The sequence below is a fragment of the Anthonomus grandis genome, chromosome 11 (assembly GCF_022605725.1).
Source record: "Anthonomus grandis grandis chromosome 11, icAntGran1.3, whole genome shotgun sequence".
Lineage (NCBI taxonomy): Eukaryota > Metazoa > Arthropoda > Insecta > Coleoptera > Curculionidae > Anthonomus > Anthonomus grandis.
The window spans coordinates 7,783,539-7,807,335 of record NC_065556.1 but is presented as its reverse complement, the minus strand read 5'-3'; the positions used below and the strand labels follow the sequence as shown (position 1 = coordinate 7,807,335).

At 32.4% G+C, this 23,797-nt stretch overlaps 1 protein-coding gene across 1 annotated transcript in view; it reads left to right on the top strand.

Moving 5' to 3' along the window:
* Positions 1-23,797, top strand: part of LOC126741999 (inositol hexakisphosphate kinase 1) — an 85,508-nt gene continuing 61,711 nt past the window's right edge. The window contains exon 1 of the mRNA XM_050448522.1: positions 1-482. The gene's annotated coding sequence lies outside the window, so the exon portion shown is untranslated. The remainder of the gene's footprint in view (positions 483-23,797) is intronic.

Below are 23,797 nucleotides of genomic sequence, written 5' to 3'. Positions count from 1 at the left end.
TTCATCAGATCAGTTTGAAATTTGAAATCGTCGAAGGCGGAGCGTTGCCACTTTGAGTTGAAACTTAAACGCACGATATTTTTTCAATTTAATGTCCACTGTTTGTATTTGTCTCTGACATTGACACCAATTTTACGTTGCCAAATATTTTAATCCGATGAAATTCATGTTTTCTTTCCAGCTGAATTTCACCCGCTTTCACCTATTTGGTCGTTGTTAGCAGTGTGTCAGTGAACCTCGGTGATATGTGACATATTCGCCCTTATAGTTTTTGTTGTTTTTTTTTGAGTTTTTTGACTACGAAGTACGAAAAACAAAAATTTTAAAGTGCTTGTGTCACCTTTGCAGGGTGAGATAGAAAAGATCGATAATTATTGTTGCCAGCTAAGGTAAACGAGTTTCGAGCACGACTTGGCAACTGTGTACCTACAGCTGATTAACAAAGAAGCATTCATTGACTGTGCCCTGACAGGAGTGACAAGGTAAGGGCTTTAAAATTTTAATTATAATCTATATTGGATTTCTTTTATGATATGAGCAGTGTTGCCGTATTTTCGTCTTTGTGATATAGCTAAATTAGGTGTTCCCATCCTTTATCTAAGGTTAAGGTCAGAATCAGAAAGAAATGGATGTAAAAGGAAATATTAACCTTGTTTATCTATTTATCAGATCTATTACTATGCTAGTTAGTATTTTACTGCCACGGTCAGGGTCAAGTTAGAGCCTGCAGCCTCGGCCTGCAATTAAATTTTAGTCAGATTTTTCAAGGTTTTAACTAATTTAAGTCATATATTTATAACCTGTAGTTCAAAAATATTTATGTACCTACATTACAAAATCATATACAATTTAATTTTGATATTTGCATGCAAAGAAACTCAAATAATATAAAAAAATATACTTATTTAGAATATTTTGGATGGAAAGCTTGCAATCAATACTATTAAAAAATATAATAGGATAGGTAGATTGTTTTATCTTCTATTGAAAACAGTTCTAAAGGCACTAACTATTTAGATGAGGGGAGAACCAAATAAAAAATATTCATCCTCTGTGTTTATATTAACACCATGCAAACTTAAGAGAAGCTGATGGTAATAAATTAGATAATTAAAGTGCCGTCTCTAGGGTGTCAAATTATAATGTAACATTTGATTTTTGCTTAAACTATTTTATATATTAATCTAATTCTTATATATTAATCTAACAAAGTTTCTTAACTATTTAATCAAACAATTTATTCAATCAAGAGAATAGTGTGATCAACACCTCTATGGGTAAATTTAATTTTCCCCTCTTAGCTTTAGTTGGAGAACTAAACTCCATTCTTATTATATTCCTATAATTGAAGCTTTTTTCTGTAAAATTAATAAGTATGATAGCTTTCTGTTGGAGAAGGTTTTTGAATTCTCCCTTTGTTTTTGTAAGTGATTTAATTTATATGTTCTTTGTGTTTATAGACCACCCACAGGAGATATTGGTATGTTCCTGGACAAACTTGATTCTCTATTATCCCAATTGTCTCTACACTCCATAGTTATATTGGCTGGTGACTTTAATATTAACTTCACTGATGTAAACTTGCTATCATATCATACATCCCTTTTAAGTATATTGGAATCTTATGACTTAAAGATGCATGTTCTTTCACCCACACATATAACATCCTCATCTGCAACTACTATTGATTATTTGTGTACAAATTTAAATGATGTGTCATGTAGAGTACTCTCATCTGGTATTTCTGACCATGAAGCCATTCTCGCTAGGATTCCATGCAACACTGTATTTTCTTCATCTCATTATATAGGAAGAATTTTCAGCAGAGCAAATTTCAATGCTTTTTCTTCTACTACAGCTTTGGTTAATTGGAATGCAGTTGAAATGGCTTAAAATGAAAAATAGAAAACCATGGGTCATAGCAGGCCTCAGAACTTCAGCTAAAAACCTCCGTTTTTTGGCTAAGTTGTGCAAGTATACAACTAATGCAAACATTATTCTTTATCATCAGAAATATCATAGTCTATACAGAAAGACGATAAAAGCAGCAAAGGTTAAAGTGACCGCTTGAATGTGTCCTCAAATAGGCAGAGAGCATGTTGGTCGATTATAAATGACTTCAGGCATTCTCACAAGAAAGTTTCAGAACCAGAAGTAAGACCAAATAGTTTAAATGATTATTACTGTAATATTGCTCAAGGATGTGAATACTAATATTGATCCTTTACAATATATTCAATAAGTGTCAGTTCAAAATTCTTTTTTCTTTTATCTCCTGTTAGCCTTACTGATGTTGAAGATGCAATTAAAAGCTTAAAAAACCATAAATCGACTGGAGCTAATGGAATATCATCAAAATTGGTACTCCGTTTGCCTGACTCAGCATTGAGTGCCTTATAGCTTCTGCCATAAACAATTCCTTTCATAATGGCATCTTTCCAGCATGTTTGAAAGAGGCAGTGGTTATCCCTCTTTATAAGGGTAGAGATTTAAGTGAGCCTTGTAATTTCCGTCCAATTTCTATATTATCTACCCTCTCCAAGATAGTTGAAAAACTTGCAAAAATCAGAATTTTGTCTTTTTTGCAACATAATTCCATTTTATCTGCAAATCAGTTTGGATTTCGGGAAAAGGGACTCATGACGCTGTTTTCGGCTTTTTGGAGAGTATCTATGTGTCCTTAAATTCTGGAGAGTCCGCAGCGGCAGTGTTTTGCGATTTATCCAAGGCATTTGATTGTGTAGATCATGGAATACTGCTGTCTAAGCTCACTAATTATGGCCTTAAAGGTGTGGCATTGCAATGGCTGGAATCCTATCTGTCTAATCGTACCCAAAGAGTTACAGTATCTGGATGTTTATCCGATTCCAGATCCCTTAAAACTGGAGTACCTCAGGGTTCAGTGTTAGGACCACTATTATTTTTGTTCTATGTAAATGATTTGGGTTCATTAAAACTGCAGGGCAAAGTGGTTCAGTTTGCTGATGATACCACCATTTTATGGAATCATAGAGATTCTGATAATGTTAGAGCCCAGGTTTTTAAGGATCTTAAGATTTTATCGGAGTGGTGGCTGCAAGCAGGCTTGTATTTAATGTGGGCAAAACCTTTTTTATGGGATTTAAGTGTGACGTTCAGGGCCTTATGTTTAGTGAAAACTCCCCCTTGCAATACAAAGAAAGCTGTAAGTTCCTTGGTATTACCATTGATGGTCGCTTTTGCTTCGAAGATCATATCCTAAATCTTGCATCAAAATTATCCTCTGGATGCTTTGCAGTAAGAATGGCGGGGCATGAGCTGGGAGGGGTAGTTGCACATTCAGTGTACTTTTCTCTTATTGAGTCCCATCTTCGTTATGGCTTGCCTTTTTGGGGTTTAGGCAACAAGGGATTATTAAACATAATTTTTGTGATTCAAAAAAGGCAGTTAGATACCTATGTTCCGCTGGGTTAAGAGATTCTCGTAAACCTCTCTTTAAATCTCAAAAAATCCTAACTCTTTTTTCTCTTTTTATCTTAGAAACAGCTACTCCTATTCATAAATGTCCTAAACCTCCCTCTAACACTGGTTGTATGACTCGCCAGGTTAACGATTTTCCCTTACCAATCCCTACATCCTCTCTCACCAAGAACTCACTCATATACCTTAGCAAAAAAATTGACAACCATGTTCCTCTATGTATCAGACAAATGTTAGAAGTTAAGAAATTCAAAAAGAAATTAAAATCACTTTATTATCCAGGGCATATTATAGCATTGACAATTTTTTTAATAATACCTTTTGACATGTGCTCTGACATAATTTTAGTGTTTTAGTTTTGTTTGAAATTTGAAATTTAAAGTGAATTTGGAATTTTTTAGTTTTTAGGATGCTTGTACACAAGATTTTGTTTTGTCTTACGTAATATAGCACATTTTCTTTCTTTCTTTCTTTCTTTCTTTCTTTCTTTCTTTCTTTCTTTCTTTCCAAAGTACTAAATCTAAGCCTCTCCTAAGCAGTAAAGTCAGCTGGCTGTCTTGGGTTTTTTTAATTATAAGTGTTTCTTCAATATATGCTATTTGTTTTACAGCTTATTTTTGTTGCTTACACAGCAGCAGTTTAATATTCTCAAAAACTAATAAACCACATGGAATCATCAAAAAAATACAGCTATATTTCAACTTTTCAGAGTCTAACAAAAAGCTTTATTTTTCTGTTTGCCTTGAAGAAGTCCTAATATAGGCTGAAATGTTGGCATTAAAAGAAAAAAAGTTTTGACTGGCATGGATTTTAATTGACTCCTTAACTTAAGCCTTAAAACACAATTGAATTGGGTCACTAAAACAACACAAAATCTTATATATTTTACTTGAATGCCTAACTAACATTTTAATGTTTTGTACATTTGACATCTGTAAAAAAAATGTATTTTAGTAACATATATAACCTAATTTACTCTTCTCTTCTCTATGCTATTCATACTGGTTTTGTTTTTAATACTGTATTTACACTTAGTACTCTATTCTTTAAAAGACAAAATATTCCTGTTGGCAACCTTATTCTTACTAACTTCTAATATCTAAAATAAAGCTTATTACCTTATAAATTTATTAGGTACTCTTTACTTTAATTAATTTTGATTTGGGATGTTGCCTGTAGAAAAATCTGTTGGTCATCTTGCCTCATATAAAATTGAGTCCAGGGAGTCAGTTCTTAGAATCAGTAAATCCATCACTTTACATTTTAAGCTAATGGATTGGTTGTAACATTTGGCAAGAAGACATTCCACAACAATACCATTTACAATGTCAGGATGTGGTCAAAATATCCCAATAAAAAAAATTAACACTGTCTTGTAAGATAAGTATACTTCTAGTTAAAATATTATAGTTTCTAAATAGGTTTAATTTAGTCTTGTTGCTTATATTTATATTTTTTTTTGAAAATATGAGATTTTTCTATGTTCCTCAAAATGCATATTTTACTAAATTTTAAAGTTTTTTGCCAGGCTGCCTTTGTATCTGAATTTTTTACTCCCAATTCATTTAGAATTCTGGTAAATATATCTGCATACATATAACATCAAATTAAGAGCATATTTGTTTAAGTGCTGTTTCCTTATGATATCTTAATTAAAATTCAAAACATGCTTTATTATCATAAATACATGGCATTTGTTTATAAAGCTTCTTATAATATGTAATAATTAAAACCTGTGAGCGTCATTTAAATAATTGTATAATTTTTAATACGTTAAAAAAATTGAAAATAGTCCAAAATAATCAAAATAAATCATAAAAATAGAATAAACACCTTGTAAAACAACTGGACGCTTGGGCGACTCCAAAGTAGAGATGGTGACGTGTAGACCTGAAATAATAAAAGTAACCTTAGCACACTTATTCCCGTAAAATTAATTAATAATAAAAATATTAAGCAAAACTCATTAATATGAAAAATATGAATTAATATGTTTTAAACTTGCTCAGTGATTTTACTTTTACGATAACCCTTTAATTCATGTTCACCAACATTTAACCACTTCACTTTAATATCACAAAATTCATTCACCAATTTATTATTTTTATCCGATTGTTAAATGTCCCAGTAACGACAACGTACTGATATTGAATGATATACAATCGTTCAATATGCCAAAACGTGAGCACTACATTACTCACAAACCGTAGCCAAAATGCTACCAAAAACATTATCATAAAACATGAGATTGAGACAGCAATCTCCGATCTAGACCACCTGACGATAACACACTTTGTACTGAGGGGTGCAATGGACACCAAAACGCGAGGGTCCTCTCCAAATACAAAGCCTTGTTAAATACAACGAGCTGTGCAATGGTCCCAGACCAGCTCAGTATCTTAACAAGAAATAATAAACAATCGTCACAACAACACAAGCAAGACAAACAACAATCGGTAATTAAAATATTTCATTAATCACATTTTTAATTAAAAAGGTAAAATATCGGTGTAATCAATAAGATAGAAATAAGCATACTCTGTGAGAACACTCACCCTTTCTTGTAGTAAAACACTACACCAAACCAACACAGCTTATTTCACGTCGCAACACCCTTTATTGTTTTTATTAAATAACTTCACTCTTTAGTGACCAAAACTCAAATGAATTTTATAAACCAAATATTTATCTCACTCTTTTATCGAAACCCATAAAAATAATTCCCGAGGGGAAACGCTAAGTGTAAACCGTATTTGGTTACTTACGGTACCGCTGAGCTAGCTTTAGTTTTGTAAATATCCTGGACCTCTTTTCGGTCAGACCGATAAATTTCATCTTAATGACTAAGAAAAATATTTCAATTCTTTAGAAAATAAACAGGGTCTTACATTCGGTCATCCTGCTATCAACTCGTCTCGAGTTGATCAGCATCTTCAGCATCAGGATCGGACAGAACTACCCCTTCTTCATCACTGCTCAGATCCGACTCACCAGATGAAACTCCACCAGCTGGTACCCAGGGTCGCATACGATCAACCGCAATAACATTTTCATATGTCGCTTTTCGAGTGAGACGACGTGACCCCATCATATCAACTACTATGTAGCGATCATTTGGTAGTACTGTTTTTATGACCATTGGACCGTCATATGGTGCAGATAGTTTCTTGCTCGTTCCTGTGGCAGGTTGATTTTTCATAATCAGGACTAAGTCACCAACTTTATATCTCTTCGGACGCTTTCTTTTCTTATCAAAATATTTCTTTTGTTGTTCTTGAGATGAGGCTATCTTTTCAGCAGCTTCTCTTCTTATTTCTAACAAATTATTAATAACATCCGGAATTTGTTGAACTTCATCAAGTAAAATACTGTCACTAGATCCTCTTGGTGAATATCCAAATAAAAGTTGACTGGCTGTTTTTCCTGTTGATTTATTTACTACATTATTTATTGCAAATTGAATTTTCTTAACGTTATCATCCCAAGTATTTTCTTCTAAGGTGGAAGAAAGAAGAGCCCCTAATATGGTTCTATTTAGCCTTTCCACTTGTCCGTTGGCACGTGGAGTTGCAACAGCATTGAGTACAAGTTTTATATTATTTTGTAAGCAGAAATTTTTGAAATGATAAGCAGTAAAACAACTTCCTCGATCAGTAATTAATAACTTAGGAGATCCATAGGTTGCACAAATATTCTTGAGGTATTCAATAACATATTTTGTTTTAGTGGATTTGACAAGTTGTAAAAAGCAGAATTTCGTAAAAGCATCAATGCCAACAATCAGATACACATTTGATTTTTTACTTTTAGGGAAAGGTCCTAGATGATCAATATGAAACATATTAAATGGATGACAATCTTTTCGAATTGGATAAAATTCCTTTCCTTTCCTTTCTCCCAGAATTACGCTTGTTATACAAAAATCGAATGAACCAATAACATCTCAGAATGTGCAAACCAAATTACAGATACGATCTTGCCAGGAATGGAAGCTTATATCTCTTTTTCTACTAAATGCAGATCAAACAACAAGCAATGGTTCAACCTGAATTGCAAAAAGGCAGTAAACACTAAAAACGCAGCATATCGCAAATGGCGTCAACATCCTTCCACCGAAAATTGGAGAAACTTTTTAACCTCCAGAAATAGCTGCAAGCGAATTATTGATGAATGCAAAGAGAGTCACAACAACAGGATCAAAAACAAATTGCTAAACTGCACAAATGGAACAAGATCTTTCTGGTCGGTATCGAAAGCCGTTAGTCAAGGAATTGCTAAGTCGGCCTTGCCACCCCTAACAGCAGATGATGGTTCTATCGCGGTAACAGCAAGGGAAAAAGCCAACTTACTGGGTAAACTCTTCGCGTCCAATTCTACTGTGCACTCGCAAGGCAAAACACCGCCATATTTGCCAAGGGTGAATTCATCGATGGGAGAAATTTCGTTTCCCCAACGAATTATAAATAAAATTCTTAAAAGCGTAGACACAAACAAAGCTTCTGGACTCGATGGAATTCCAGCCCTAGTACTAAAACGTTGTGCAGACGAATTGACTCCTCCCTTATGTAGACTGTTCACGGCATCGTACAAACAGGGCTCATTTCCAACAAGCTGGAAAACTGCTCAAATGCAAGCTGTACCCAAAAAGGGTAAGAAGACGATGCCGTCCAATTACCGCCCGATTGCACTAGTTCCAGTTATATCGAAGATTATGGAGAAAGCAGTCAACCAACAACTGTTAAGATATCTGGAATCATCTGGACTAATCAGCGATCATCAATACGGCTTCCGAAAGCTTAGATCCACCGGCGATCTTCTGGCTTACGTCACACACTTGTGGAGGTCTCAATAAAACTTGTTTTATTTCATTAATCTTAGAATCGGTAAGTTGTCCAGAGAGCACCCAATCCGCTTGTTCGATATGGAATATATTTAACGTATTTGGTGATTGTTCAGTAGAAGAAGGGTGACGACTCAGAGCGTCCACGTGTTTCATTCGATTGCCTGGTCTATATTTAACATCAAAACGGAATTCTTGAAGTTGAAGCCACCATCGTACAATTCTTGGAATAATTTGTTTCTTTTCACTACTTGCCTTTAAAGAATTACAATCTGTAACTACCGTAAAATCAATTCCTAGAAGATAGCTTCGAAATTTCTTTAAACTTTCAACAACTGCCAAAGTTTCCAACTCGTAAGAATGATAATTCTGCTCTGCCCCTATGGTTTGTCTACTATAATAAGCTACTGGATGAAAACGTTCGTCTGGATGTAATTGTAAAAGAATTCCGGCTAAACCTAACATACTCGCATCGGTGTGAACTTCGGTAGGTAAAGTTTGATCAAACAATGTTAAAATTGGACTTTTAATTAATTCTGATTGTAATTTTCTAAAAGCGTTCATCTCATGTTCACCCCAATTCCATTTAACAGATTTCTTCGTTAATGTGGTTAACGGCTTTGCTATTATAGCATAATCTTTTACAAAGTGCCTAAAGTACCCTGTCAGCCTTATAAATTGTCGCACTTGGTGCACAGATGTTGGGGGTTGAAATTGTTCAACGGCCTTAATCTTTTCTTTACCTGGGCGTACTTCACTTTGACCCACTTCAAAACCCAAAAATGAAACTGAACTCATTAAAAACGAACATTTTTTTAGATTTAGTGTTAAACCTTCGGCGCGAAATATATGTAGGATATTTTCTAAACTGTGAAGTGCTTGATCTATTGTGCTATTATGTAAAAGAATATCGTCTAAATAAACGGCAGCGTAACTAGCAGCAGGTTTTAGTATTTGGTTCATAAATCGCTGAAAAGTTCGGGGTGAATTCGTTAAGCCAAATGGCATTCGGTTAAACTCGTATTGTCCGGAAGGTGTAACAAATGAAGTGTATCGTTTGGAATTTTCTGCGACTGGGATTTGATGGTAACCTGCTTTCATATCTAAACTGGTAAAGTATACACCACCTTGTAACCTATCAACCTGATCACTATCTTCGGGATTAAAAATCGGTATAACATCTCCCCTAACAGATGTTTCCGCTTTACGAGAATTAGAATTGCTCTTAAAAAATTCTTCCATCATGTTAGTGAATCGATTAAAATCATTATTTTGATTTTTACCCTATGCACTACCAGTACTACTACCTACGTTATTCATGTCATCAGACAATGAAAGATCACGTGCTCGTTTACGACTCATGTTAACCAAAAAAAAGGATGTAAATGTATGCGGTATTTAAAATTCTTTAAAAGAAAAAAAAAAAGAACAAAATAAATACTCGTAATATTCATAACAATGCAATACAAACAAAATATTATTATTATTATTTATTTATTTTTTTTCTTTAAACCATAAATGTCTACCAACACCATCAAACCTTAGAGTCACGCCCGGTGTTTATTTGTTCTTAATCCCACTTCTGAAAAATTCTATAATAATTAAAACCTGTGAGCGTCATTTAAATAATTGTATAATTTTTAATACGTTAAAAAAAATTGAAAATAGTCCAAAATAATCAAAATAAATCATAAAAATAGAATAAACACCTTGTAAAACAACTGGACGCTTGGGCGACTCCAAAGTAGAGATGGTGACGTGTAGACCTGAAATAATAAAAGTAACCTTAGCACACTTATTCCCGTAAAATTAATTAATAATAAAAATATTAAGCAAAACTCATTAATATGAAAAATATGAATTAATATGTTTTAAACTTGCTCAGTGATTTTACTTTTACGATAACCCTTTAATTCATGTTCACCAACATTTAACCACTTCACTTTAATATCACAAAATTCATTCACCAATTTATTATTTTTATCCGATTGTTAAATGTCCCAGTAACGACAACGTACTGATATTGAATGATATACAATCGTTCAATATGCCAAAACGTGAGCACTACATTACTCACAAACCGTAGCCAAAATGCTACCAAAAACATTATCATAAAACATGAGATTGAGACAGCAATCTCCGATCTAGACCACCTGACGATAACACACTTTGTACTGAGGGGTGCAATGGACACCAAAACGCGAGGGTCCTCTCCAAATACAAAGCCTTGTTAAATACAACGAGCTGTGCAATGGTCCCAGACCAGCTCAGTATCTTAACAAGAAATAATAAACAATCGTCACAACAACACAAGCAAGACAAACAACAATCGGTAATTAAAATATTTCATTAATCACATTTTTAATTAAAAAGGTAAAATATCGGTGTAATCAATAAGATAGAAATAAGCATACTCTGTGAGAACACTCACCCTTTCTTGTAGTAAAACACTACACCAAACCAACACAGCTTATTTCACGTCGCAACACCCTTTATTGTTTTTATTAAATAACTTCACTCTTTAGTGACCAAAACTCAAATGAATTTTATAAACCAAATATTTATCTCACTCTTTTATCGAAACCCATAAAAATAATTCCCGAGGGGAAACGCTAAGTGTAAACCGTATTTGGTTACTTACGGTACCGCTGAGCTAGCTTTAGTTTTGTAAATATCCTGGACCTCTTTTCGGTCAGACCGATAAATTTCATCTTAATGACTAAGAAAAATATTTCAATTCTTTAGAAAATAAACAGGGTCTTACAAATATAAGATAGGAACATAAATCGACATATTACTAACAGATTTACATCTTTATTAAAAACTAATTATACCTATTGGCCTATACCCAATATTCTTCAAAAAACTCTGTTAAATAAAGTAAAAATACTTGCTTTTAAGCAGTTCCGTTAAGGACTTTTTAAAGCAAGAAGTACTTTTAGACGATTTGAGACAATTTGGAATATTGTATTGAATTTTATAACTGAATATTAAAATACACTTTATTATATCCAAAACAGAAAACCAATAGCATACTGGAAATAAAGATTTTATTCTAAAAAAAAAATGTATAGAATATCAAAACATATGCTTTTGATAGAGTTACTTTTTCCTTTATTCATTTCACTTAAAATAAAAGACAATAAAGAAAGACAGCAAATATGCTTTATATACTTATCCACTCTGCTCATTTAAAGCTTAAACAAAAAAGTAATAAAATGTTCAAGGAAGTCCCAGAAATGTTTATTACATGTTCTTTAATTTAGCCACAAAGAAGTCAAGGTTACATGTTTTGGCATCCACACACAACAGACTATTGATATTAAATATTTTTAAATTTTACCCTGAAGGAGGTGATGCTGCTGCATTATAAATGGACTGATGTACTGCTAAATAACTTACCATATATTCTAATAAAATCCTAAGGATCCTACCCCTAATATATTAATTCTTAGATAACAGATGCTGCACAATTATTATGTCATAGAATAACTTATAAACTAGAAAATTTGAATCGCAGCGCCACCAGAAATTTATACTCTAGTTCTATCAATAGAATACTAAATAGAGAACTAAACTGGCACCTGCATCTTTTAGATGTGGTTTCAGCATGCAGTGCCCTAGTTGCAGCACGGCCTGCAGGAGACTGCTTTCATAGGGGAATTAAGTAGGTGGGCTAGGCTGCAGAGTCAAACTATAGGATCTAGAGATGTGAAAATCAATAACCTGAACTGGTGGAAGTCCTGCTTTCCTTCATTAGGAGGGCAGGTCATCTGGTTATTGTTATAAGACCTTCAGCAATGACAAGGAGGTTTTTCCAGTTTTGCAGAAAGGGACTTTTAGGCATACCCTTAAACTTTGTTGGTCCTCTCAAGGAACTATTACCTTAAAATATCATACTACTAATACTTGAAATGGCAAAACATTATAATACTAGACAAAATTACAATATTCCAATACAATGAAAAGTGAACTAACATAGAATTCCCTTATATACTTAAGCATAAAAATTCTTAATGATATTTCAGGTTGCCTCAAATCTTTTAAAAGTCTTCCTTGCTTTAAAAAGTCCTTAACGGAACTGCTTAAAAGCAAGTATTTTTACAGCCCAGTTTTTTGAAGAATATTAGTTATAGGCCAATAGGATATAATTAGTTTTTAATAAAGATGTAAATGTGTTAGTAATATGTTGATTTATGTTCCTATTTTATATTATAAGAAGCTTTATCAACAAATACCATGTATTTATGATACCAAAGCATGTTTTGAATTTGAATTAAGATATCATAAGAAAACAACACTTAAACAAATATGTTCTTAATTTGATGTTTTATGTATGCAAATATATTTACCAGAATTCTAAATGAATTGGGAGTAAAAAATTTCAGATACAAAGCCAATCTGGCAACGAAGTCTAGAACTTAGGAAAATATGCATTTTGAAGAAAATAGGAAATTCTCATTTTTTGGGAAAAAAAATTATTAGCCACAAGACTAAATTAAACCTATTTGAAAACAATAATATTTTAACAACTAGAAGTATACCTGTCTTACATGACAGGGGCTATTTTTTTGATCATATCCTAACTTTGTGAATGTCTTCCTGCCAAATGTTGCAACTAATCCATTAGCTTAAAATATAAAGTGACGAATTTACTGATTCTAAGAACTGACTCCCTGGACGCAAGATGACCAACAGATTTTTTTACAGGCAACATCCCAAATCACAATTAATTAAAGTAAGGAGTAATACATTTTTATAAGGTAATAAGCATTTAGATATTTCATTTTAGATATTAGAAGTTAGTTGGTAAGAATAAGGCTACCAATAGGAATATTTTGTCTTTTTTTTCTTTTAATGCCAACAATTTTAGCATATATTAGGACTTCTTCAGGGCAAAAAGAAAAATAAAGCTTTTCATTAGACTGTAAAAAGTTGAAATATAGCTCTATCTTTTTGATGATTCCATGTCGTTTATTAGTTTTATCAGTCAAACTACTGCTGTGTAAGGTACAAAAATAATCTGTAAAACAAATAGCATATTGAAGAAACACTTATAATTTATAAGTTTATTAAAATTCTTATAGTAACCGCTGTGTTCAATCTAGATAAACGAAATTTTTAATGTAGTTAGTTTACGGCATCAGCTTTATCTTTCAGCTAAAGTCTGAAGTTTTTTCATACAGTGTCTAATATAAGTTTACCAGTTTACTGAAATAAAATATGCAATATTTCGTTTTTGTTTTTAATGCAAGACCTTGTTATTTTTCTCTTTCACAAAATTTCTTTTTTTAATGTCTACATTTCTTACAAAGTATGTCCTACATCTACCTCCCAATGCCAATAAAAGCGCATAACTATGTATTAAAAAAAAATCTATCTAGATTGCTTAGAAAAAATTTTTTGTATTGTTGACAGACAAAAATACTGATCTGACATTTAAATAGTTGCATATGCTTTACTGTTTTTTTTTGAATATTGTTCATAAAAATATTTCGCATTAGAGTTGAAATAAGTTTTAAAGATTAAAATTATTGTATTACTTGCAAATTATGAATTATGAAATGATATGTACTTTAGGGGCTGCTGAACGAAATACACTTTTGGCATCCATAATTTATGCGCAGCGTTACCCCGAAAGAAGGCACCCTCAATCACAAGTATTTGATTTGTAAGTAGAATTCCATTCTTGAAGTAGAGTGGCTATAATATAGCGGGTTGGGAAGAAAAGTTTTTCATGTAAACATCACAGCTATGTAGTGTCTGAGTGTCTCTATGAGTCTGATGATGAGTAAACTCATTGAAATGCATAACTCTTGACAAACAGATTGGCATTTTCATTTGTGGAGGAAAGTCCAGCCCTTCCCAACCCACTACAAGTATTTGAGAAACTTAAAAAAGAAAGATTCGAAAGGACAGGAAGTGTTACGTATGAAAAAAATAAACGGGTAAAATATGCTACAAACGAAGAAAATAAAATGATGGGAGCTTTAAGTGTGTATTTGAGACGCCCCAAAGACGTACTAGACAACTTGCTAGAGAAATACCGGTTGGTATTAGTATAAGTTCCATTACACGAATGCTTCGAAGCCAACATTCTTATCCTTACCATATTTAAGTGTTGCATGAATTACAGCCGCAAGATTATGAAAGATGACTTACTCTTTGTCAATAAGCACAAAATATGATGCAGCAACCTGGTTTTTTTAATTTAGTACTTTTTCCGGATGAGGCAACTTTTCATAATAATGGCAGCATTAACAGGCACAATTTTCATTATTATGATACCAGCAATCCTTTACACGTGAAACTCACCACCAACACAGATGGTCTATTAATGTTTGGGCATCAGGGATTATTGGGAATTATGTAATTGGACCATATTTTTTTCATGGACATTTCATAGGTGAAATGTACCTGGAATTTTCACAAAATGGACTAAATGAAATGTTGGAAACGTTACCTGCACATTATGTTCAGGACCGGATTTGGTTTCAGTAAGACGGAGCTCCAGCTCATTACAGTCAAGCTGTAAGGCACTATTTAGATGACCGGTTTCCAAATAGATGGATAGTTAGGAGTGGACTAGTACAATGGCCACCCAGATCCCCGGATTTGACTAAGATGGATTTCTTCTTTTGGGGATATGTATAAAGGAGAAAGTATACCAAGTGACTCCAACCACAAGTGAAAATATGCAGTTAAAAATTAGAAAGGTTATTCGAACAATAACACCTAATATGTTAGAAGTGTGTTTCTTTTTTAAATAGATTAAATCCCAGATAGCAAAATGACGTCTTGAGAAAGTCGTTTTTCGTACTTTTTAGTCTATGTGACGGCCATTATAACGTTGTTACGACCTTAAGTAACGTACAAATGTCATTCCAAACGTCCAACATGACGTCTTAAGGGACGTCGCTGAGACGTACTAAATAAAGGCTAAAAGACGTCTTAAATGGAATGGAGAAAGACGTTTGGAAGATGTCAAATATTTATACAGGACGACATTTAAAGACTTTGAGGACTTCTTGAGTATAAAAAAACATTCTTACTTAAAATCTAAATAATGTATATTTATTTATTTATTTCTAAGTATACCAAAATAAAACAAACATTTATTTATTTATTAACCGTATCCACCAAGTTTACCGAAATAAAATAATACAAAAGATGTTTATTAATATTAATACAACTTAAGCTAGATAATAGTAAGACATAAATCAATGTTACAAATTCATTTAAAGAAACATGTTAAAGTCACGAGTCACTAATTAATTTGAGAGAACTCCTAAAACTGCTAAAAGAAACGTGCAAGTCAAGACTTTACCTATCGAAAGAACGTTGCATTCTAGTTATAGGATTGTGCTGTCCATAAGAACTACTATCAAAATCTACATGGAAGAGTTTTTAAGTCTAGTCAATTTTTGCGCCCAAAAATTCACCCTATTTAAAAGATAATCACAATCAGTCATACCAGATATTAATTTAAAAATAAAACACAAGTCTGAATTATTACGCCTTTACTCAAGTGGGTCCAAAGAGAGAACTGACATGACCGACTTATAATCAGTATGACCATTGGCTAATGGAACCTTAAGTTTAAAAGAACAATTTCTTAAGAATTTATTTTGGACTTTCTCAATATGCGATTTATAAAATGGAGACCATACGGAACTAGCATACTCCAAACTAGAACGGACTAACGAACAGTACAGAACTTTATAGACAGAGCATAAGAAGTCTTGACTGCATCTAGTTATAAATCCTAGATTTCTATACGCTTTCTGAACTAACTTTTCAGCATGGGACACACGTCAATTTAGAATCGAAAATTACTCCGAGATTCCTAACTTCCGCTACCCTTTTTAAAATAGTGGAACGTATAGTATAATTAAACAACCTAAGATTGCGAATCCTTCCAAAAGTTATTGAATAACACTTCGGAACATTTAAATCTAAACCATTAAGGTTGCACCATTCACAAAGATTATGCAAGTCATCCTGTAATAATTGACATTGAACATCAATCAATAGACAAAAACAATTTTAAATCATCAGCGAATAATAAAAATTCACAATTTCTTACAAATAATCCTATACAATATTAATAAATATTGTAAAAAGCAACGGACCCATAAGCGACCCCTGAGGAACGCCAGATGGCACAGAAAAGCTGCTAGATAAGAAGTTATTAATGTATACGGCTTTACATTGCGATCTACCCAGTAAATAGTCCCTTAGCCAACTAATAACATTTGATCCAAAACCCAAAGCTTGAAGCTTTGCCAGTACAAGCGCATGATTAACTCTGTCGAACGCCTTCGAAAAACCCGTATAAACAGCATCAACTTGTGAACAACTTGTGAACCCTTACCAAAAGCTTTAAACAGATAATCTTCTGACATCACTATAGTATTACCAGACTTAAATTTCGGCGTAATATACGAATTCTTCCAAAATGAAGGAAATACTCCCGACTTTAAAGACAGATTGAATAAAGTGCAAATAGGCATCGACAGAGTACATACGCATTCACGAAGTAGCAAGCTGGGTATGCCATCTGGTCCTGCAAAAGTCTTGCGCTGTAAGCCAAGAATCTTGTCAAAAAATAACTCTACAAATTCGACATCAAATTGATCTACAAGCCCTGTCATGTATAATATTCAGGTATTTGAAATGCTTTATCAGAATATACGTTTGACAAATATTTGGCAAATAAGTTAACTGTATCACCACCCTCATCACTAGTTTCATCATTTAAAAACATATGTTTAGGAATAATATTTGACTTTTTAACATTGCTTACATGTTATGAGAATAACCTAGGATTTAACAATAAATTATTCTCGGTACGAAAAATATAATCGCGGTAACACTGACCTCTCAACACACTGCCGAAGCAATTGAGACCCCTTAAACTTCTTATGAGCAATTTTCTTACGTAAAACTAAGCTTTTTAACACTCTTGAAAACTATACATGAAAGCGACCAGTATTATAGGACTTAATAGGCACAAATTAGCTGATTCCGTCATACAAAAGGTCATAAAACTTATTTAGGGAAATATTTATATCAGAAGTGTTGTTTATAAAGGACCAGTCGATAGATGCAAGGAAATTATTTAACGATACAAAATCAGCATTTTTCAAATCAAAAAACTTATATTTAGAGACCTTGACATATATGGTACTGAAAAGACACATTCATACGGAGTGTGTCGAGAGCCAGTCACCGGCAATAAAAAATCATTCTTCAGTTAATTTTCTTGAGGAAATATTGAATACAAAAATACATAAATGACGTCGCCCGGACGTCTGATACAATAAACTAACTACATTAAAAATTTCGTTTATCTAGATTGAACACAGTTGTTGCTATAAGAAGAATTAAGATTTAAGAAGAATTTTTTATATAAGAATTTGAATAAATCCCTTAAAACACTAAAAATATCCTAAAAATACGAAATATGTGGCAACGCCGTAATGAAATTTAAAAAAATGAGGCATCAGTATAAAGCTCTTGTCCCCAAAAGCAGAACGCCTTTAATAAATACAGGATGTTCCATTTGAAAAAACTACATATTTTTCCGTAACTTATTTTTGACGCAGTCTGTATATGTAATTTTATTTTTAGTTTTTAAATTTTTGTCAATGTTTTCTACTCGGTATAGTTTAGGCGCTATTTTAGCCGTTGACGCTCTCCCCTGTATACAGCGCGGCGCTTAATACCTCTTATCTTTTGAATGTATTTATATAAAAATTTGAAATTTGGCACACATTATTAGCAACATAAATACTACTTTTCGGTCCCAGTTCATTTTGCAAAACTTCAAAACATCAAAATGGCGTCCCGACGCTAATTATATTAATAAGCTAGTTATATTAATCTATATTGGTAAACCAAATAAGTTTTTGTGTGGAACAGTAACTTTTATGATAATGATTTGACATTGATATTGACAAAAAATAAAAACTTTAGAAACAACAAAGCACCAAAGAAAATAAAAATAAATAAAAACACATAAAATAAGATTTTGAAAGGTTGCCATTTTGCTATGAGTAGAAGTGATGGCTTAATATTCTAGGACCATAAAGCATTCAGTGGGAGCTTTCAAACGATGTAGCGCATGACCTCCCTTTCTATTTAATTTTGTTTTTAAAAATGGCGCCCCACCGCCATTGTGAATTGTGAAACAAAATGAGCTAGGGACCAAAAAGTAGTACCCATTTGGATTGCTAATGAGGTGTGCCAAATTTTTATATAAACCCATTCAAAAGGTAAAGAGGGGGAGGGACAATTAAGAGTCGCACTGTATAAGTTTAGCTGTCACATATTGTGGAATTCCATCTGGGCCACAACTAAGACCTTACAATGTAAAGAACAGAAGAGTAATAATTTTTTTTTTAAACCTCAGAAATCTCAAAACTACTTATTGGAATATTGCCTTTTTTTTGGTAATTTCATGATCAAGCATATAAGCATTATTATTGTGTACATGAACACAGCTTAAAAAGTCAGCAATAGAACTATTTTTATTAACCGAGATTTCATAGATTTTCTTATTAATACCGTAACCCCTCTCTTTTTCTGATATGACTAATACAGGTTTTCTATAAAATATACAGGGGACTGGGGAGTCAAGATTTGAAAGTATCATAATTTATATGGGAGTTCCTATGGCCAGCTTGGTGATGCGCCACCCGGTATAAGACAACCTTTTACTGACACATCTGAGTTGCTAATCCTATCATATAACCAGTTTTCAACTAACAAAATAATGTCATAAGCACTAGAAACCATAGTTGCTTTAAATACACTTACTTTGCACTACAGCCACCAACATTCTCGAAATACATCCTCAATGGAGTTAGTTATGGTCTTAAAAAATGGGATTTTTTAAAGATTTTTTTAGATATTAAGGGCACCTCACTTCTATGTTCTAAATTTTGTCCATGTTTGTTCCTTTGTTTCCTTTTAGTTTAAAACCTTTGAATGTCTTTTCTTTGAATTTTTGTCAAATCAGACACTAAAAATATTCATTTTTTTTAATGAGGATATAATTGCTTTATTTCTATCATGATCAATCCACTCTATAAAATATGATGAATTTCATTCTGGGACATTGATTCCATCCACCATTCATAGGATTTAGATCCAGCAATATTCGCAGTCTGTGATATTTTATTTGTATCTTCCAAGATGATCTGAGCATCAAACTTATGTTAAGTGAGCCAATATCATTCTCAAGAACATAGATTCTATTATTTCTTAGCCCCAATAATATAACGTGAGGTTTTGGTTCTTGTAGTAACCATTCATATAATTGACCAATTATATTCATCAGTTCAGAAATTACTCTGTAGCTATGACTGATTAGGTTGTAATTTTGTCATAATACTTTTTTAAAAAGAGGTCGTTAAGTTTTTTAAGCTGTAAGTTTTTCATTTAGATTTATTTATTGCTTTTCTACTTTGCTTTCTTTACATTCTTGAGGAATCGGGCAGGACTGCATGGTGTATGAACTTTTATGTCAGAAATTACCTTTTGTCACCACCTAGTCCAATTTAAATTCAGCTTGAAACACGCTGTATATTAACTCGTCATGACAATAAACATACATTTTGAGTTTTCAAATTGTCCAAATTCCGACATTAAAAATCCAACGGTCATGAAGCATATAAAAATTAAATAATAATTCAGTTATTTCCCACTACTTTTAATTTTAAAGAGATTACGACATTTATGGGAAAAAAGCGCTATTATTGTTAAATGCCAAGTGCAACTATAAAAAAATTAATTGATTGTTTGTTGCCGTCATTGAAGTGAAAAATTTGAACAGTATTTCACATAGAAGGTTTCATATAGTTGAGCATAGCAACCCATGTTTATTATTTACATTCATTCTAATTCTGTAGTCTATAGCAGACATGATTATTAAGAATTAAAGCTTCTCAAATAGACTGAGACAGTCTACCACCTGAGACCGCAGAGGCGGACACAGACCGATCGGTAACAGGAGGCGATTTCGGTCACAGACAAATCAGCTTATAATTTTTATGAGGTATAAACGAAATTAAGGTTAACTGAAAATACATACATGCATTATTAAAATTCCTGTGTACACACAGTCAAAGATTGGTTATTAATATATTTTTATAATGTTGTTCGAACAAAAGATATATTTGTTCGGATAACTCCGGAAGTATCCGGAATTTTTAAATTTTTTAAACGTCATTTTATTAAGGTCCAAATTGCGCAACTTTGCCTCTATTTAACCGACCCTGTAACTCTTATAGTTTCCGAGATTCCAATGTCAACCTTGAATTTGGGACGCCCTGTATTTGCTTATAATTAAATTATAAGCAAATACATTAAAATGTTTTTGCAGTCTTTAAAACTTTTGTTCATTACAGATCTTCATATTATATACATTCGTATTTGAGTACTTTTTATCGTTGATTGAAAAGGGAACTCGCCTCTTTAATCAACGTTTTTATTTACTCAATTATATTCTATAGACCTATTTAATTTGTAAATTCTCGTGCCAATTTATTAGATATATTTAAACAAGCTTATTATAATATTTTTTGATGTATTCTTCCCAAAAATATAAAAATGTTGGGTTATTTTGAAACCCAAGTTGATATTACAGTTTTATTGTAGTCAAAAACGCCATGGTATATCTTTGAAAAGACTATACGTACGCCGAAGATAATGTCCTAAGACTGGTACTATCAATGATTCAAATAGTATGGATCGTGTAGTAAACCAATGGTTTCAGAGAAATGCCCAACCGTTGGTAAGAATCAAAACAGTCGTCTTACTGGCAATCCAGTCTGGCATAAAATAGTAAAAAATAATCAAGGCTTTTCTACAAAGTATAAGATTGAAGTTACTATATAGAGTAAGTTGATATATTCTTAGTTTTATTTATAATTATTAATTAAATTATTATCAAAAATCTAAACTATTCATTTTTTTGGCCACTGCCAATGGAGAATTAAAAATAATTTTTTTGCAAAGGTAAGTGGTAACAAGGCCCTTTTAAATTGTAAAATAAATAAGTCAGTTAATATTATATTATTAATAAGTCAGTTAATAGTATATTACTTACTATGGTACACACATTAAAAGTTAATAAATAAAACGAAAGAAATAAATAAAATAAAAAAATAAACGAAAAATAGCTTACTATAAGCCCACGAGCGCATTTTCTAGAATAGAGTTCACACCGAATTTCTGCCTAATATTTCCTATAAACTGTACCCACAATTTAAGCGATTTTTGTTCTAAGCAAAGTTTAAACAAATCAATCGTTTTAAATCGGGATGCCTAATTATAAAAAATGATTTGAAATAAAATTGTAGACTGTATAATTATATTTAATGATATCTATAATACCAGATTTATACACAGCTAAGATTTACACAATTAAATTTATATTTTAAGAATTATTAAATAAACTAGTTTCATTTATACAATGATTTCTTTCTCTTGGGTACTACAAACAGGGCCGCCGAGAAAAACCGGGCCCGGGTCTAAAAATTACGAACCCCTATACAAACATCCATAATTTTAAAAAAGTCCTTCAAGGAGTAGCATATCAGCACAAAGTTTGGTAGGAAGAGGTTTTTGGGGGCGAGAAATTCGAATTCAATGGTAGTTTTTGTGTAGCCAGAAGGCGCTTTAAACGGCATTCCGAGGTGACAAACACGTGCACAACTTTATTGCGCCTCAGTGTATATAATTTTTTTTATAAAAATCTTGGCTTTTCAATTAATATTACTCTAAAAAGTTATACCTTTGTCAAGTCGCTCAGAGCGACCGTTTTTGAGATACACAGCTAAGCAGTACTAATCTACTACCCCTTAAAAAAAAAAGAAATAGCCACTTCCTGCATTATTGAGACCGTGACTTTTGGATACACGTAAATTTTTCAATATTTTTTTAGAAGGTTTTGACAGAAGTAAATTAATTTTGTTGAAAAAAACTGCGTTATGGGGGATATTAAATATTATTTCTGTCAAAAATTTGGTGCTTGATTAGAACCATTAGAGCCCTATATAATATAAAATCCAATAAAATAAATATTTGGTGTGCTATTATTGTTAATTACTCTACGGGACCAACATAGTTAGGTATCACCGAATTTAAACGGCGAACTCTTTTTAGATTTTTTACGGAATAAGGTGATCGATCTTTTAGAGCAAATCGTAATTGTATATCGTTAATATACAACCCTTGCACTTACGGAGACGCATGCTCACTTTTCCAGAACTGTCAGGGAATTTCACGATCAAGTTTAGCCTAACCGCTGGATCGGTCATGAGAGCAAAAAGCCTTAGTCGCCTCGAAACCCTGATTTTAACCTCCTCGACTTTACGATATGAGAATACATGTTATGAGAATCAATTATTTATCAAGACACAATCAATATTCGGGAGGAAATAAGGGAAAAAAAAAACAGAATGCAGCAGAATTATTTCATTCTAACTTTTATACAAATTATATAATTATTTGTATAAAAGTTAACGGAGACCGCCAATATTTGTTGTGAGATAAAAAAAAATAAGTTCATAATTCTTGTCCATATTCTTTTATGACATCATAAGGTAATAAATAATATTATTTAATTTGTAATAAAATATTGTATGCAACATATATTTAACAATTAAATAAAGTATCATGTCTTTATAAAACAATACTTTAACTTCCTTCATCTCGGTTATTATCAATTTTCGAACTAGACAAATCTGGTCACATTGTAATATTTTCAACCAAAGAATATGCTGGTACTCTATGGCCACCAAGTTATGGGAGTCCCTATATTTAATTAACAAAATATTTAATTATTTAAAAACAAAATTCTAAACATGTCATTTGAAAAAAGAAAAAATCTCCATTTTAGAATTTGGGGCCCCTCTAAAAATCTCGGGCCCGGGGGAATTCCCCCCATTCTCCCTCCCCTTCTGGTCTCGGTGGGTCTGACTACAAAGGACCTTAAAGTAAGAGGCTACTTACCTAGATCTCAATGTAAACCCTTAAATAGATATTTTAGCCGGAAGGTATATTCACCTTCCCCAAGAAAAAAAAGCCAATAAGTTATATCTTTTATACAGTGCATCCGTAAAGTAGCGGATAAATACAAGAAAAATTAAATGTACCGTTTCTGAAAAAAATGCCCGAACCCGTCGATTTTAATATTCGGTTTAGGGTTTTTATACATAGAAATTAAATATACAGGGTGACTCAAAAAAAAGATATAACATCGTCAATATGTTTTTAAAATGAAAACCACAATTTTTTAATACAGAATCAGAAAGAAGGATATGGTACAAATGAATAGTTGTTACATAAGCAATTTTGAATGAAATATAATGATAAAATGTAAAATTAAAGAAATATCTATCTAAAATTAAATGTTCAAATTGACCACTGGTGACAACCTGACAATAACCAAGGCGGTTTAAAAATTCTTTTCGAACGCTGTCAATGACA